Raw genomic sequence first — 14,974 nt, forward strand, 5'->3', positions numbered from 1 at the left:
AATTGTGGTGTTAGCACGGTATTACTGTGTGTTTTGATTACAAATATTTTACACATTGCCTTTGCTCATGTCGTGCTACCCAGGAGGTGAGCAGGGGTTATCTAGAGTGTGTATCCCCCTCACCGTGACTAGAAGCAAGAGTCCCTATTTGGACAAACAACCTACCTCTGCCAACTAAAGACCCCCATTTCTAACAATTTGCTTCACATACGAGCAAAACTTAAAACCTTAACTGAAAATTATATTGATAATTTAACCCAACAAAGCAGTGAAGTTGTAAAATGATTTGTAAGACCCCCAATTACATATAATAGGGGAAGTTGCTAGCACAAATGAAGAAAATGCCTTGCAAAGAAATATGTTAATCTTAAATTCATGATGTCTGTTTGATATGAATGTCAGAAAATGCATTCGCAAATGGCTAACTAAGCCGAACAATTATTTTGCACGTTGTAGACACAATAGACCATGTGTAGATGAATAAATGGACCATGAATGAAGGTTATGTAGATTGAAAAAATAGTCTGGATGAGTCAATTAAAAGCATAATTCTAAGATATTTAATGCTACTCCAGTGCACAAGAGACAAGTATGAGGTTAAGTCATTATGGATTCGCCAAATGTTTGGTCTAGAAATTGAGATCAGTATAAAGATGGAAAAAGCCATTGAGAAAGTAATGAAAAATTGTTTGACCTGACATCCTTGTGTGGTATTTTACTAAAGTTTTGCCTTTACTACATTTTCTGAACTCGCATATGTTGGCAATAGAATTCTGCGTGATCTACCTCTGCTAAAGTGCTTGTGCTTTCTCCTTTACCATGATAACATTGGCCTACACTTAAGAGGCACATTTAATTTACTTGTAAGTCCCTATTCAATGGTACTACAAATACCCAGGGCCAGGAAATAAAGGTGACAAGAGGACTGCAGCACTCATTGTGCTACCCAGCAAAGTAGCCTTTTAAAACATATCTCTGACCTGCCTGCCACTGCAGTCTGAAGTGCAGTTTTATACTGCCATTTCGGCCTAGCAAAATAAACTGTGGCATAAACCTCCCTTTTTATTACTTATCCTCTTCCATGCTCATGACGAGCTGAGCTCGTCATGAGCCACGGTGCTCCGGTGCTCATGACGAGCTCAGCTCGTCATGAGCCGTGGAACGCTCGCATGCGGGGATAATTCCCCTGCTGTGCTGAGCGTTCCACGGCAGGTAATGCACCTGTGACGAGCTGAGCTCGTCATGAGCACAGGAGCGCCGTGCCTCATGACGAGCTGAGCTCGTCATGAGCATGCGGCTGCCGTGCGCGTCCCCCCTCCCCCCCAGCACAGCGGGAAAATATCCCCCGCAGCGAAGGGGTTATAAGTTACTCCTAATGTATGCCTGTAAGGCTCATAGGGCAAGTTGCATGATATTTAGAGAGTACGACATGTGTGATTAAGTTTTATATGTCTTCATCTCTAAGTTGTTTTTCACTGTTGTAAGGCTTATCTCTCCGATAGACTAGCACTGGGTTGCCTTTTTACTTTTAATAAGTGCTAACTTCAGAGTGGGAGCAGATAGAGAAATGATGTTTACGCTCCTGAGACATTTAATTTTAAATCCTTTTAAATGGTGAAGTCGTATATTAAGTTACACAATTTTAAAAAGGCCACTTTTAGAAAGTTTACATCTTTATGCCCAAAACAGCAGTCACTTCCTGCAAGTGTCATGGATCACGTGACAGTGAATGTCTCTGCTGTTGCGGGTTGTGTAATGCTTCCAGACAAAGAGACAAAGGAAGTATAGGTTTGAGGGGAGAGCGCCTTTCTGACAGGAAGGCCGGGGAGGAGTTATACCCTGCCCTAATTACATTGCAAAGGGGCTCTGCCTGCATACACACAACGAAACCTGACAACAGGCCTGCCTTTGTCATTGATAGGCAGTTTGGAGCCAGGACCAGGGGAAGGGAAGAACTGATCAGAACCAGCTTTGCAGGTAGGTCAGGGAATTTGCCCACAGAATGGATGGGCCCAGATATAAAAGTGGGACCTTCAGAATCTCTCACCAGAACGATCCTGGACCAGTGGAAGATTCAGAAGAGGAGCTGCTGTCTGAGGAAGAGGATCTGCCCTGCAGACTAAAGATAGATTGGACCTGCTTTACCGGAACCCAAGTGTTGGAAATGGGATCCCCGGCTGGCCAGGGCTTTCGCCAAAGTCAGTCAGAGACCCACACTCCCAAGGTCAGGGCAAGGGAGTTACACGCCAAGATAACCCCTACTCACCCTCTAGGTAACGTGGCGCGAGCAGCAAGGCTAAACTTGGAGGCGATGTAGGCTAAGTATTTGCGCACGCACCCCAGCAACAACAACCAAAGGCCCACCACAAAGGAAACTCCACACAAGGTTATATAAAAATAGCCTTTGTATTACACCAAAACACATTAGATAAAACACACACTTTACAATGTGCCAGAGGCACGGGCAGAATTTACAAGGGATTATTTACAAGACAGGGCCACCTGGACCACTGTCAGGAATCAGAAGTAGCACTTTCAGAAATAGCACTTAGTACATAGAATGTAGCACAAAATAGCACACAACCAGTAATCACTGGTAACCAGGACCTCACTAGCACCACCTGTACTAGGGAGAAAACAACCACCTATGTATTACAATACCTGTAGGGGTGTAAGAGGAAAACACATGATGCAATGCATAACATTCATTCAGAGGTGTAAGGGGGAAAACACATGATGCATCACAATACATTCAGAGGTGTAAGGCACATGACGCATAATCAATACATTCAGAGGTGCAGAACAAATACCAACTTTCCCAAAATCACCATCTCCAGGTCACCCTTTTCCAGCAAAAAGTCTAGGGGTGAACCTGCCCTAAGGGCCAAAGTCCAACATAACCCCCTTCCAGCCAAAACGCAGGGGAGACCAATCACCACCGTGATGGACTTCCCTGCTTGGGGCGATAGAACACGGACGCGGGCCCACAACTGCAGGGACACCCTCCTGTTCTACGCCACGGTGAACCAATGGGATTCCTTCTAAACACACTGTCTGGACCAACTGGGCTACCCCACTGGTACTCCCAAGTTGTCCGCGGCCAGGACCAGGCCCTGGGCCACCCAGGTGCCACTGGTCCATGCCAATTCGCAGAGCGGGGGGTAGTAACCCCTGGCACATAGGAGCCATTCTCCACTCTTCTTGTCTGCAAGACAGGACTAGACTGCCACTGGTACTCCAGCCTAGGGCCTACAACCTTAGGCGGACCAGGAGTCTCAGGGAAGGCTCTCCTCCCCCTACCTCTTCTCCTAGGGTTCCTCCTCCCTCTGCGAGGGGTACCCCTAGAACGCCATTCCAACCCAGGACTTATCCACTCAGGTTGCACCGGGGTCAGAGGTGGGCTCTCCCACCCTCTGCACCCCCTTCCAGAGGTCTGCCCTCTCCCACCTGGAGAAGTTCCTCTGGAAGAAGAACCGGTCAGGACACTGGTTACAGTTGTCCTACCCTTCAGGTCAGGCTGATCCTGAACCTGGCCTTCCAACCTCTGGTCTAAAACCTTCGGTGGAACAATTGCCTGGCACTCCAGGACTTCTGGGGACTCACACACAATCCCCCTGAGGCTGACACATGGCCCATGTGTCGTGTGACTGTCTGTCTGGCGCAGATCTCCCGCTCCCTGTCCACCTGACAGTGCGCGAAGATCCCCCAGACCAGAGGTGGTGTCACCATGGTCACTACACGGGAACCTAGCCCAACTGGGTAGTCCCTGACCCACTGGTCCAGTCACTGGGGAACTCCCCCAATCACTCCTCACTCTGGACTCCTGTACCCTCCCTACCGGAGCGGTACTGCCAGCATCTAGAACCACAGGAGCTCTGTTTACAGAAACTCCAGGTCCTCTACTCACTAGGAGATCTTCCTCAAGTGGACTAACAGGACAGCCTAGGTCCCCAACCTGGTGTTCCCTCAAGAAACCATCCAAGTCCTGAGGCAGGGCTTCGGGCGTCTGGGGAACCTCGGTCTCCCCCTCACTCCTGCTCCACTGAGCCAGGCAGTGAGCCCCTACACCCTCCTCGCTATCCTGGGACCTAGCTGGGCTACACTGAGCCTCCTCCACCACGCTGGGCTGGAGGATACCTGAACCACTACTTTTGGAGTCACTCACTAGGGACTCTAGAGAACCTCTGGCCTTCTCCCAGCAGTCTGCTTCCCTTGCCAGTAACTCTGTATCAGTAAATCCAACTTGCAACAGGTGTTGGCGCAACTCTGGCGAACAACCACTGAGCACCTGCTCTTTGACTATAAGATCAAACAAGACTACAAAATCAGAGTCAGTGTGAACCTCTACCCAAGCCCACAGTGCTCCACAACAGTCATCCTCAAAGTCTACCCAAGACTGGTGAGACGGTTTCCTAAGGTTCCTAAACCTCAACCTATTCTCCTCCTCTGGGGAAACAGGAACCATACTCTGGGAACTGGGAATTTCTACACTGTGATTTAAATAGCTGCCACCACTGGACCCAACCCTCCCTGGGGGATCCAGACACTCAACACTGCGCGCAGGGGATAGTCTACCCTCCAGAGCTACTTTGCCTCTGGTGGCGGCCCTCTCAGCCTCCTCTATCCTTTCCTGCGCTAAGACCCTCTCGGTCTCCAGCTGTTGCTTCTTAACCTCCAGCTGTTGCTTTCTAATGCCCAGCTGTGCCATAGCCTGGGCATGCTCCAACCTGAGCCTCTCTAAAGCCAGCTGGTGCTCCCTTTCTCTCCTCCTATCTTCCAGCTCCTCTGGGGACAGGGAAAGGGATGAGGCGCTGCCTCCTAAACTGGACCCAGCAAGGGACTCCCTATCTATGGGGTCCTCACTATCTGCTGGCGTCCCTGTGCTATCATCTTCCTCCTCCTCAGACTCTTCAGGGCTCCCCTCTGACCCACCACCCTCATGGTGTGAGACCCGGGCCCTCTCCGCACTGTGCTCACGCTCCCAGTCATCCTTCTGCCATTGGATCAGGTTACCCCTAAGTTGGGACTGGGTGTCTGACTCATTCACTGCAATGTCTCTCTCTTCGCAAAACTCTCTCAGTTCATGCAAAAACAGACCCCAGACGTTAAAAGCAGACTCCATCTTGGCAAGATGCTTACAGACACGTGCAACACAGGGGACTTAACAATCTGAAGTAAGAGGACACAATTCCAAAACTTCAACAATCTCCTTATCAAAGAGAACTCATACTCATGCGTCCAGGAAAACACACCATTCATCCACACACACCCTCCCCTCGGATCGGTAAGGCAGTTTCTACCACCCCTGACTTCTCAACCTGACCAAAAGCGACACAGGTACCAAACTCTGGAAGCAGGGCGGGGGACAAATGTACTGAACACAATCAAATGACACTCTTCAGGAGAAGAAACAATGGAATTTCAAAAACACAATCCCCTTAAAATGTGGTCATCTAAATGCAGAGTTTTGTGGTATGGCCAGTTACTACTAAGGTACAACGCAAACACAAATCCTTATCCCACCGCTGCCACCAATGTTGGAAATGGGATCCCCGGCTGGCCAGGGCTTTCGCCAAAGTCAGTCAGAGACCCACACTCCCAAGGTCAGGGCAAGGGAGTTACACGCCAAGATAACCCCTACTCACCCTCTAGGTAACGTGGCGCGAGCAGCAAGGCTAAACTTGGAGGCGATGTAGGCTAAGTATTTGCGCACGCACCCCAGCAACAACAACCAAAGGCCCACCACAAAGGAAACTCCACACAAGGTTATATAAAAATAGCCTTTGTATTACACCAAAACACATTAGATAAAACACACACTTTACAATGTGCCAGAGGCACGGGCAGAATTTACAAGGGATTATTTACAAGACAGGGCCACCTGGACCACTGTCAGGAATCAGAAGTAGCACTTTCAGAAATAGCACTTAGTACATAGAATGTAGCACAAAATAGCACACAACCAGTAATCACTGGTAACCAGGACCTCACTAGCACCACCTGTACTAGGGAGAAAACAACCACCTATGTATTACAATACCTGTAGGGGTGTAAGAGGAAAACACATGATGCAATGCATAACATTCATTCAGAGGTGTAAGGGGGAAAACACATGATGCATCACAATACATTCAGAGGTGTAAGGCACATGACGCATAATCAATACATTCAGAGGTGCAGAACAAATACCAACTTCCCCAAACTCACCAGTCACCACCTGTGACTGTCCCGGTGTCCCAATGTCAGGGCCTAAACGTGGCAGTTGCCCCCAAAGTGCTGGGCAACTGGAGCAGGGAAAGTTAGCGCAAAGTTGGAGCCTCTCTGGGCTCAAAGAACCACCACTGTGGCACTGGTGAGCCTCTCTTAGGCTTTCTCACCAGCAAGGGGGGCTGCTGAGCCTCTCAGGGCTCCAGCAACAGAAAGGTACAGCCTCGCTGGGCTGGGGGGTCCCTCGCTCTGGGGACCCAAAGCAATAATGCTGGCCAAGAGCCTCGCAGGCTCTACGTAAAGAAATGCCCCACTGGTTGGGGCGAGCACACAGGGGGGGGGCGGGCACCGACAATATGCCCCGACGCCCCCCTCTCTCGCAAATGGCCGCCGGAGCCCTTCGTGGACTCAATCCAGAATGCCCCCCAAGAGCCCTGCAGGCTCTAAGAACAAATGCCCCCCTTCTGGAGCCCTCGTGGCTCAAAGAAAGACTGCCCCTCTTTGTTGGAGTCCCACTCTTGGGGACTCGGGTCGCTCACCAGTGCCCCCGGAGCCCTCAGGCTCAAAACACAAAGGCGCGAGGTCGCGCTACAGAGAGGGGGCGGGGCGGACACCGGCAATGTGTCCCGACGCTCCCCCCTCCTCTGCAGGCACCTACCGGGTTCGCGCTGGGCTCTCCAGCGGAGGCGGGTCTCTCCCGCTGGTCCCGGGGCTCTCCTCTTCACACGGGAGCCTCGGGGACCCGGCCGGCAGCTTCTCTCTCCCCGGCTCGTCGGAGGAGGCGGGACTTCCGGTCGGCCTTTCCTGGGCCGCGCTGCGATTGGCCGGTCGGCCCTTCACTTCCGGGTCACCGCGGGCAGCGCGGCGGCCCGATTTAGGCAGGCAGGCGGCTTCCCAGATGATCCGAGGAGTGGGCTCCCTCGTAGATCGATAACCACGCAAATATGCGGCGTGGGCAGCCGCTAGAGCAGGCAAAATGCAGGGTGGGCACCTGCCTTACAAAAGCGCTCCCAAGCGCCTCGTGGTCTATATAAAGCGCTCTCAAGCGCTAAGGGGCACAAACCACAGCGCTCCCAGCGCTAGGACGAAACAAAGCGCTTCCAAGCGCTAGGAGGAAAAGCCAAGCGCTCCTAGCGCTATAAATCAGGAAAAGACCCAGCAAAGTCCTTGTAGGCAGGCAAAGGGGCAAAGCTGGGCCCAGAGCCAGCACACTGGGTCTCCAGGCAGGGAGACACCCCAAGTGGCGGTCCTCTGGCCCAGCAGCAACAGCCCCCTCAGGATCCTGGAAGAGAACAAATTCAGTGGGGACACAGCCCCATTTTTATACAGTGCATTCCTTTGTTCAAGGGTGTAGAGTGGGGGCGGAACCAGTCGCAGCTGGTTCTTGAGTACTCTGTTTACCTCAACCACCCTCTCTATTCACTGGCAGGGCTTGGGTCATTAGACACACCACAGGGGGGCGGAGCCAGCATTGTGTGGGGAAAACCCAGCCCATCCAGGACACAGGTACACTCCTCCCACACATCACTCATGCTAATCTCCCACTCACCACCGGGCAGACCCATCCAGACTTCCTGGAGCCTGGCATGCCAGCCAGCTCCAGCCAATCACACGCCAGCACCCTCACAGCACACGTACAGCCATGTCTAGAAATGGCGCTTCGCTACTAGACACATACATGCTGCATACACCGTTGCGCAGCATTCACTCTCACGAGTTCACACATACCAGACTCAAGCCTGTACACCCCACGCATCAGGAACTACCAGGGACACATACATTCCCCATGCATTCCTATGGGTGGGCAGGCCTAGCTCAGCACATGCACTCAGAGTGCGCACGCACTTTCCCCTGGGACACAGTGAAAGTGCGCAGAATCCCAAAATCACCATCTCCAGGTCACCCTTTTCCAGCAAAAAGTCTAGGGGTGAACCTGCCCTAAGGGCCAAAGTCCAACACCAAGCTACCCAGAGTGGCTTAATGTGTGAGTTGGCTGGCCTTCTGTGTGAGCTGCAGAGAAACTTCAAGCTTCCAGAGTCCTTCTTGCAAGTGGCTTGCTGACAAGCACCAACTGGGCATGCCCAAGCCCTTCTGCTGGCCAGTGCTTGAGAGAGCCCTGATCCCCAACCCAAGATGGGCCACTCATGTCCTGGGCCATTGTTTGGCATCAGTGAGAGCTCCTCCTAAAGAACAGATGAAAATATGGAAGTTTTGGGGTCCTTGTGAAAGCAATGTGACCTATTTACAACAAGAATCGACTTCCTGCGACGACAGTCAACATGAAGTTCCAGCTGAACCCGTCCTGCGTGTGACAGTGACTATCCACGACAAATGTCAACTTGAGACATGAACTTCATGCCAACAGCGATCATCCATGATGATCACCCAATGTGAAACTCCAGCAATGACTGTCACTTCACTCTACATTAACCACTGTCAGCAATGCTAGACCTGCTCCTCTCACCAAAAGCTTCCTCCTCGCTGCCCCCACCAAAGCAAACATCAACCTTTGTGCTGGGTTTGAGAAGGTAACTCTTCAGCAGGACTGACCTGGTCCCTATATCCGACCCATGCTCCATCACAGTCAGCTTGAATTGTGACTTTCCCCTGGTCTATTGCGACCAGTAAACATCAAGGGGAACTTTGTGGCTCAATTTTCAACGGAAAATTTAATACCACATAAATCCGCTTCTACTAATTAGATTGTTTTGTTTTGGTGTCACTTGTTTATAAAACTATCATATGTTTCGAAATTGGTTTGGGATTTTTCTTGTGTTGTGTTTTCACTTTATTACTGTGCGTGCTGCATACATACTTTACACATTGCCTCTAAATTAAGCTGGACTACTGTGTGTCATGCTACCAGAGGGAGAAGCACAGGTTAATTTTGTGACTTTTGCTGTTAGGCCTGACAGGGTTCTGTTAATTATTTGAGTGGGGTTTCATATCCTCTCAACTAGTAATTCAATTTCTTTCACAAAATCATTTGCAATGCAATCGGTCTCACCTTTGTGACCTTATATGTATTTAGCTATCCATCACATTAACCTGGGTGCTGAAACATCTACAGTTCTTTAACGTGGTGGAAAGTAAGCACCAAACTGCATGCCACACCAGATATGGGAACACATGGAGAGAAATATTGCCTTTCAGTGGGAAATGGTATAGTCCAAAGCTCTGTTTTTTATATAAAATCAGGGCCTTCGGTGGTCATATCACTGAAAATACAAGATTTTAAATAAATATTATGTTCAACGGGTGCTCGTTGAAGACAATTTCTATGGACTGTAATCTAGATAATGCTAAAGTGATTCTAGTATTTTACTGACTTCTGCTGTTCGTTTTCACTCAAAAAAGTTAAATAGAGACAGTTACCAGAAAAATTTAAAAAAGAAAGTCCCTCAGCAGAAAGAAATTCTGGTATTTTACTGGCTCTACTGGTTCTTTTTTATTAAAATAGTTAAATAGAGGCAGTTGAACAGAAAAAAAAGTGCCTAAGTGGAAGTAGACAAATACAAGAGGTGATCTCCAGAGCCCACAAAGTACATACACATATAATTATATACTAATATATAAGTATATACTAAAGTATATACAAGAGGTCTCGAATGCTCAACCTAAAAACTATCAATATTATTTGAGAGGAAAGATAAACATAAGGGTTCAGACTCAAAACAAGACGAAATGTATAGGAAAACTGAGACTACAGAAACACATATGTTAGATTGCAGAATAAATAATGATAGATAATGAACAAGAGAAAAATAAAACAAAAAAGATTAATGAGCATATTTACTAACATTTAGGGCCGGGTGTGCAAAGTGTTGTTTTGGGATTTACTTTCCATTGCAAATCCTGATTTGCATTGGAATGTAGCCATGAAGGAACACAGAGTAGTGCTACTTTGCTTCAATGGGTGTTCCAAGCTATTCACCTGCAAGACCCCTGTAGGAGTATACTGGTGTCCCAGGTGCATACGTCAGTGCATTTGTGGTCATGGGGGTGAACTAACATAAAAAAATCCTTATACACTCAATGCCCAGATACAAATTGGTTTCCAGGGTCCAGGGACAGGTGTTTGACTGAAATTCATTTTGCTGACAAGAGAAATAAGCACCTGTGCAGGATGGTTTTTTTTTCTTGAAGCTTGTTCGCACATATCAGGCCAAGGAATCTGCAGTAGATTTTTTAAACAGAGATAGTGCACACAAGTGTGAAAATGTAGATGCAAACAAACCAGATAAAACATCGAAATTGTATTACACAATTTTAAGAAACAGAGATTTAAAGAGCTACAGACTATTTAAGCTCATGCTCATAACATGCCTCAGGAACCACAAAACCCTTCTCCTCAAACCTCCTAAATACAGATGGTAGAACTATGTATGCTCCATTTCCACCAACATATAAGTATACTTTGTACTTCTTCGTAACCTTATACATGCCCAAAACTCAAAGACATATCTATTTTGAAGCATCATTGTAATCTTCCCTCATTGTAGGGTGGCCTATTATTCGTCTCAATGTCCAGCTGGAATTACATATTGACCTCCCACCCCCACACTGAAATGTATCCATCCTAACCATACCCGCTACATCAGTGTTTTACCCATCCAAACATTTCTCATGTTTTCCCACACCCCTACCCAGGCAGTAAAGCAACCTCCACCTGCTGAGCAACACAAACCCACTGTGTAACACTCACTCAGTCTATTGTATATTGAGGCAGGTGTACAGGGCAGTGATTGCTCATTGGCCTACCTGCCAGCTGCTTCTCCATGTCCACATTCCCTAACATAATGTTATATCTCGTCACCTATGGTGCCTTGAAATGAAGTGTCCAGTAAAGCGGTTGACGGGTAGTCTCCAGGAGAGCATGGAGGCTCTCTTGTGTCCCCATCAAACTCCCTGTAATAGTAGTTATTGATTCAAGGTTGGTTACAGATGTGCTGTATTACTTAGGGGGCAGAGATGTATAGCTATGTATGCTCTCAGAAGTGACATTTTTATTTATTTTATTTAGAAGGTTTTATAGAGCGCGAACAAGATCCTTGCAGATATCAGAGCGCTTTACAATGAACAGAGATGATTATAACAAGTGAATAGCAAAACACAGTATAGAGAACAAGCAAAGGGTAAATAAAATAAAATAAAACACACAGAAAAGAATCGTAGAAGATACCAAAGCAAGTGATCATAGTTGCTCCAAGGACATATACAGCGAGTCTCGGATGAAAAAAGGTTCAGGGCCGGGAAGAGTAGTCAAGTAAATTTTGCCATGAGAATCACCTTTACTTCCTTTTTGAAAGATACGAAAGAAGAATTCAATTGGGTTTCAGGGGGAAGAGAATTCCAAATCCTAGACGCCATCCCAGAGAAGGTTTGTTTATATGTTTTTTTTATTGAATCTTTGAGGTTGCAGAAGCAGGTTATCTGCACTTCTAGAAGACCTTGAGCCACCAGAGATTGTCAATTTCTGTGTGAGATAAATAGGTGCCTTGTGGTGTAAGGCCTTATGTGTCATGCATGCAATTTTTAGCTGAATTCTAGCTTCGAACGGGAGCCAATTCAGGGATTTAAGGTCAGGGGATATGTGGGAACTTCTTTTCAGGCCGGTGATGAGTTTTGCTGCGGAGTTTATTGATGCTCTAAGGGGGTCTGTAGTTGTTTTTGGGAGGCCGCAATGAGAGACAATACCATAATCCACACGAGGGATAACTAGCGCTTGTACAGCCTGTTTGAAGTCGTTAACTGGTAAGAATGGTTTCAACTTCCTTAGAATGTTCAATTGGAAGTTTGCTCCCTTTGTAGCATTGCTGACGTGTTTCTGCATGCTGAGATTGCTGTCCAGAGTATTTCCCAGCGATTTTGCTGAGTCCACAATAGTTGGTTGCACGTTAAGTGCAGTGAGATGTAGGATTAGGTTTTGCATCAAAGGGATTTTTGCGGGGGGGCTATAAGTAGGAATTCAGTCTTTAGAGAGTTCAGTTTGAGATGATTTTCTGCCAACCAAGTTTGTGTGTTCATGAGTGTGGAGTTAAGCTGTTTAATGTCTTCTAAGGTGTTAATCTTAAGATACAGTTGTACATCATCAGTGTACATATGATATTGCACGTTAGTCGCTTTCGGTGAGTGGCTCCATGAACAAGTTAAACAATATCGGGGAAAGTGAGGATGCTTGTGGGACGCCCAGTCTTACTGGAACTGGGTCGGAAAGAGTGTTGTTAATCTTGAATTGTTGTGTTCGGTTATGAGGAAAGGAGGTAAACCAGTTTAACACAGATCCTGAGAGACCCATCCTCAGTCTGAGCAGGTCCAGCAAACTCTCGTGTTTGACCGTATCAAAAGTTGAGGATAGTTCCAGCAGGATGAGTAGGCATGAGCCGTTCTGGTCCAGGATTTGAAGTGCATCATCAATAATGTGAGTCATGGCTGATTCCGTGCTGTGCTCTGCTCTGAAGCCTCATTGGTCGTTGTCCAGGAGGTCGAAGTGAGCAATATGTTTTGTTAATTGGTGGTGTACACATTTTTCCAGCAGTTTGGCTAGGGTGGGGATATTGGATATAGGCTGATAGTTGTTAAGATTGGTGTGGTCCGCTGTTGGTTTCTGAAGGATGGGTGAGACTTGGCCGACTTTGAGGGTATCTGGAATGCAACCTTGTTGGAGTGAACTGTTGATGATTTTGGTCCATAGCGGGAGCAGTCATGGGGTAAGGTCTTTAACAGCGTTAGCAGGGAGCGGGTTGATGAGGTGGTTAGAAGGTTTTAAGGCATTTAGAATCTTACCCAAAGCCTCTTCCGAGTAGGTGTCAAAGGACGACCAGGCGGCATTGTTCTTTGGGACACACTTTGAAGAGATTTGGTGTGTAGTAGTTGGAGGTGACGAGGGGGTTTGTGAATGTGGCACAGAATAAAGTAGTCGGTCCTTTAAGAGATCATTCTCAATGTTGAGGGTCTTCTGAGTGAAGAAGGCGGAGAATTGTTCACAGTTGGGTTGCGATTGGGCAGTGTCTTGTAACCGTTGAGGGGCGTCCTTAGATTGAGTTTTGATTAGCTCAAATAGTTTTTTGAGGCGATTTCTAGCTTGGTCTAGTTGGTGTTTGAAAAAGTCTGCTTTGGTGCGCTGAATCTTCTTGTAATAGGCGTTTCTTTTTTTCCTTAGTAATTTGAGGTGAATAGTCAACGGGACTGATCTCCAATTGCGTTCAGCAACTCTGAGAGAGTGTCTGTCTTCGTTGAGTAGGCTATTGTACCAAGGTTTTGAGTCTTTAGTGGAGACTCTCTTTAGTTGAAGAGGGGCAACCTCATTGATTATTGCGGTCATTGAGTTTAGGTAGTGGTTGGTGAGATCGTGCACATCTGTGGGGCAAGCAGGAGGTAATAGAAGGTTGTTGTTCGAGAAATGTAGTATGTTTGTGTTGAGTTGTTTCAAGACTCTTTTCCAGATCTTTGGTTTTGTGGCCTGAACTGGGTTGAATTTGACTGTTTCCTTGATAAAGAAGGTAATGATTTGGTGATCAGACCAGTCGCATGATCTCAGTTTTGGAGATTATAAGATCCAGGGTTGAACCTTTCTTATGTGTAGGGCCATTGCAGGTTTGGGTCAGGGCTAGATCATCCAGGAAGCTTCTGAGGCATTTGACAATTGTGTCGTTGTTGTCATTCCAGTGTAGATTGAAATCGCCGAGGAATATTTGGTTGTTTTGTATACCGTTGTTAGTTGAAATCACATCCATGAGTTGTTCCGAAAAAATGAGATTGTCACCTGGTGGATGATAGATGATGTGCAGTGAACAAGCTTGTTTGCTGTTGCTGCTAAGGTCTAGGCAGAAGTATTCGCAGGACGTGAGGACCGGGGATGTGGTTCTATTTACAGTGATGTCACTACGATGAATACAGGCTATACCTCCACCTATCTTACCTATTTGGTCTAATCTGATGATGTCGTAGTTCGGGGGAACTAGAATGTCCATCAGTGGTGTGGAGGAGTCAGTTAGCCAGGTTTCAGTTAACAATAGCAGGTCTAGTTCTTGTGAAAGGATGAGCTCAGCTATGTCAGCAGCATGTCTCGAAGCCGATCTACAGTTTAGGAGTGTGCATTTGAGCCGGGGAGTAAGGAGGGAATAGGAGGGGTCTTGGGAGAGATGGACGTGTGTAAGGTTGCTCTCGATGATCCCTCTATTGTTGTGTTGGACCACTCTGAGTGGGTTAGGGTGGAGAGTGGGGTTGGTCAATTGAGTTGCGGTAATGCGATTATTGGTAGAGGGTGCATAGGATTGAAGAAGAGCTAGTATATCACTTTTGGAGAACGTATTGAACCTTTGCTTAGGACGAGAACGTGTGTTGAGGAGGGGAACTGAATTCTGAATGGATGGAGTGAGTTTAGGGGTGTGAGTTAAGAGTTGGGATTGGTAGTTTAGGTTAAATGTAATTGAGGAAAAGTTACTCCCAGGTTGGTTGGATATCTGATCCTTGAGAGATCGGAGTTCCTTTTTAATCTGGACTAGAGCCAACAATATTTCCTCAAATTTAAGATCGGGATCAGAAGTGACCGGGGTAGAAGGTTGTGTACTGCATGAGGGGGGCTGCAGAGGTGTGGGTAAGGCTAATGTAGGAGGTAGTGTTGTGTAGGATGGTGGATGAGTAGGGGCTGTAGAGGTCTGAGTTGAGGGGGTGGGTAGTTGTAAGGTGGGTGGGGAGAGGGACGTAGGGGGCGGGGAGTGCTCATCCTGTAGCGCATTGTCATCGCGGTAGTGTGAGGACAGGA

This window comes from Lissotriton helveticus, chromosome 2_2 (assembly GCF_964261635.1).
Source record: "Lissotriton helveticus chromosome 2_2, aLisHel1.1, whole genome shotgun sequence".
Lineage (NCBI taxonomy): Eukaryota > Metazoa > Chordata > Amphibia > Caudata > Salamandridae > Lissotriton > Lissotriton helveticus.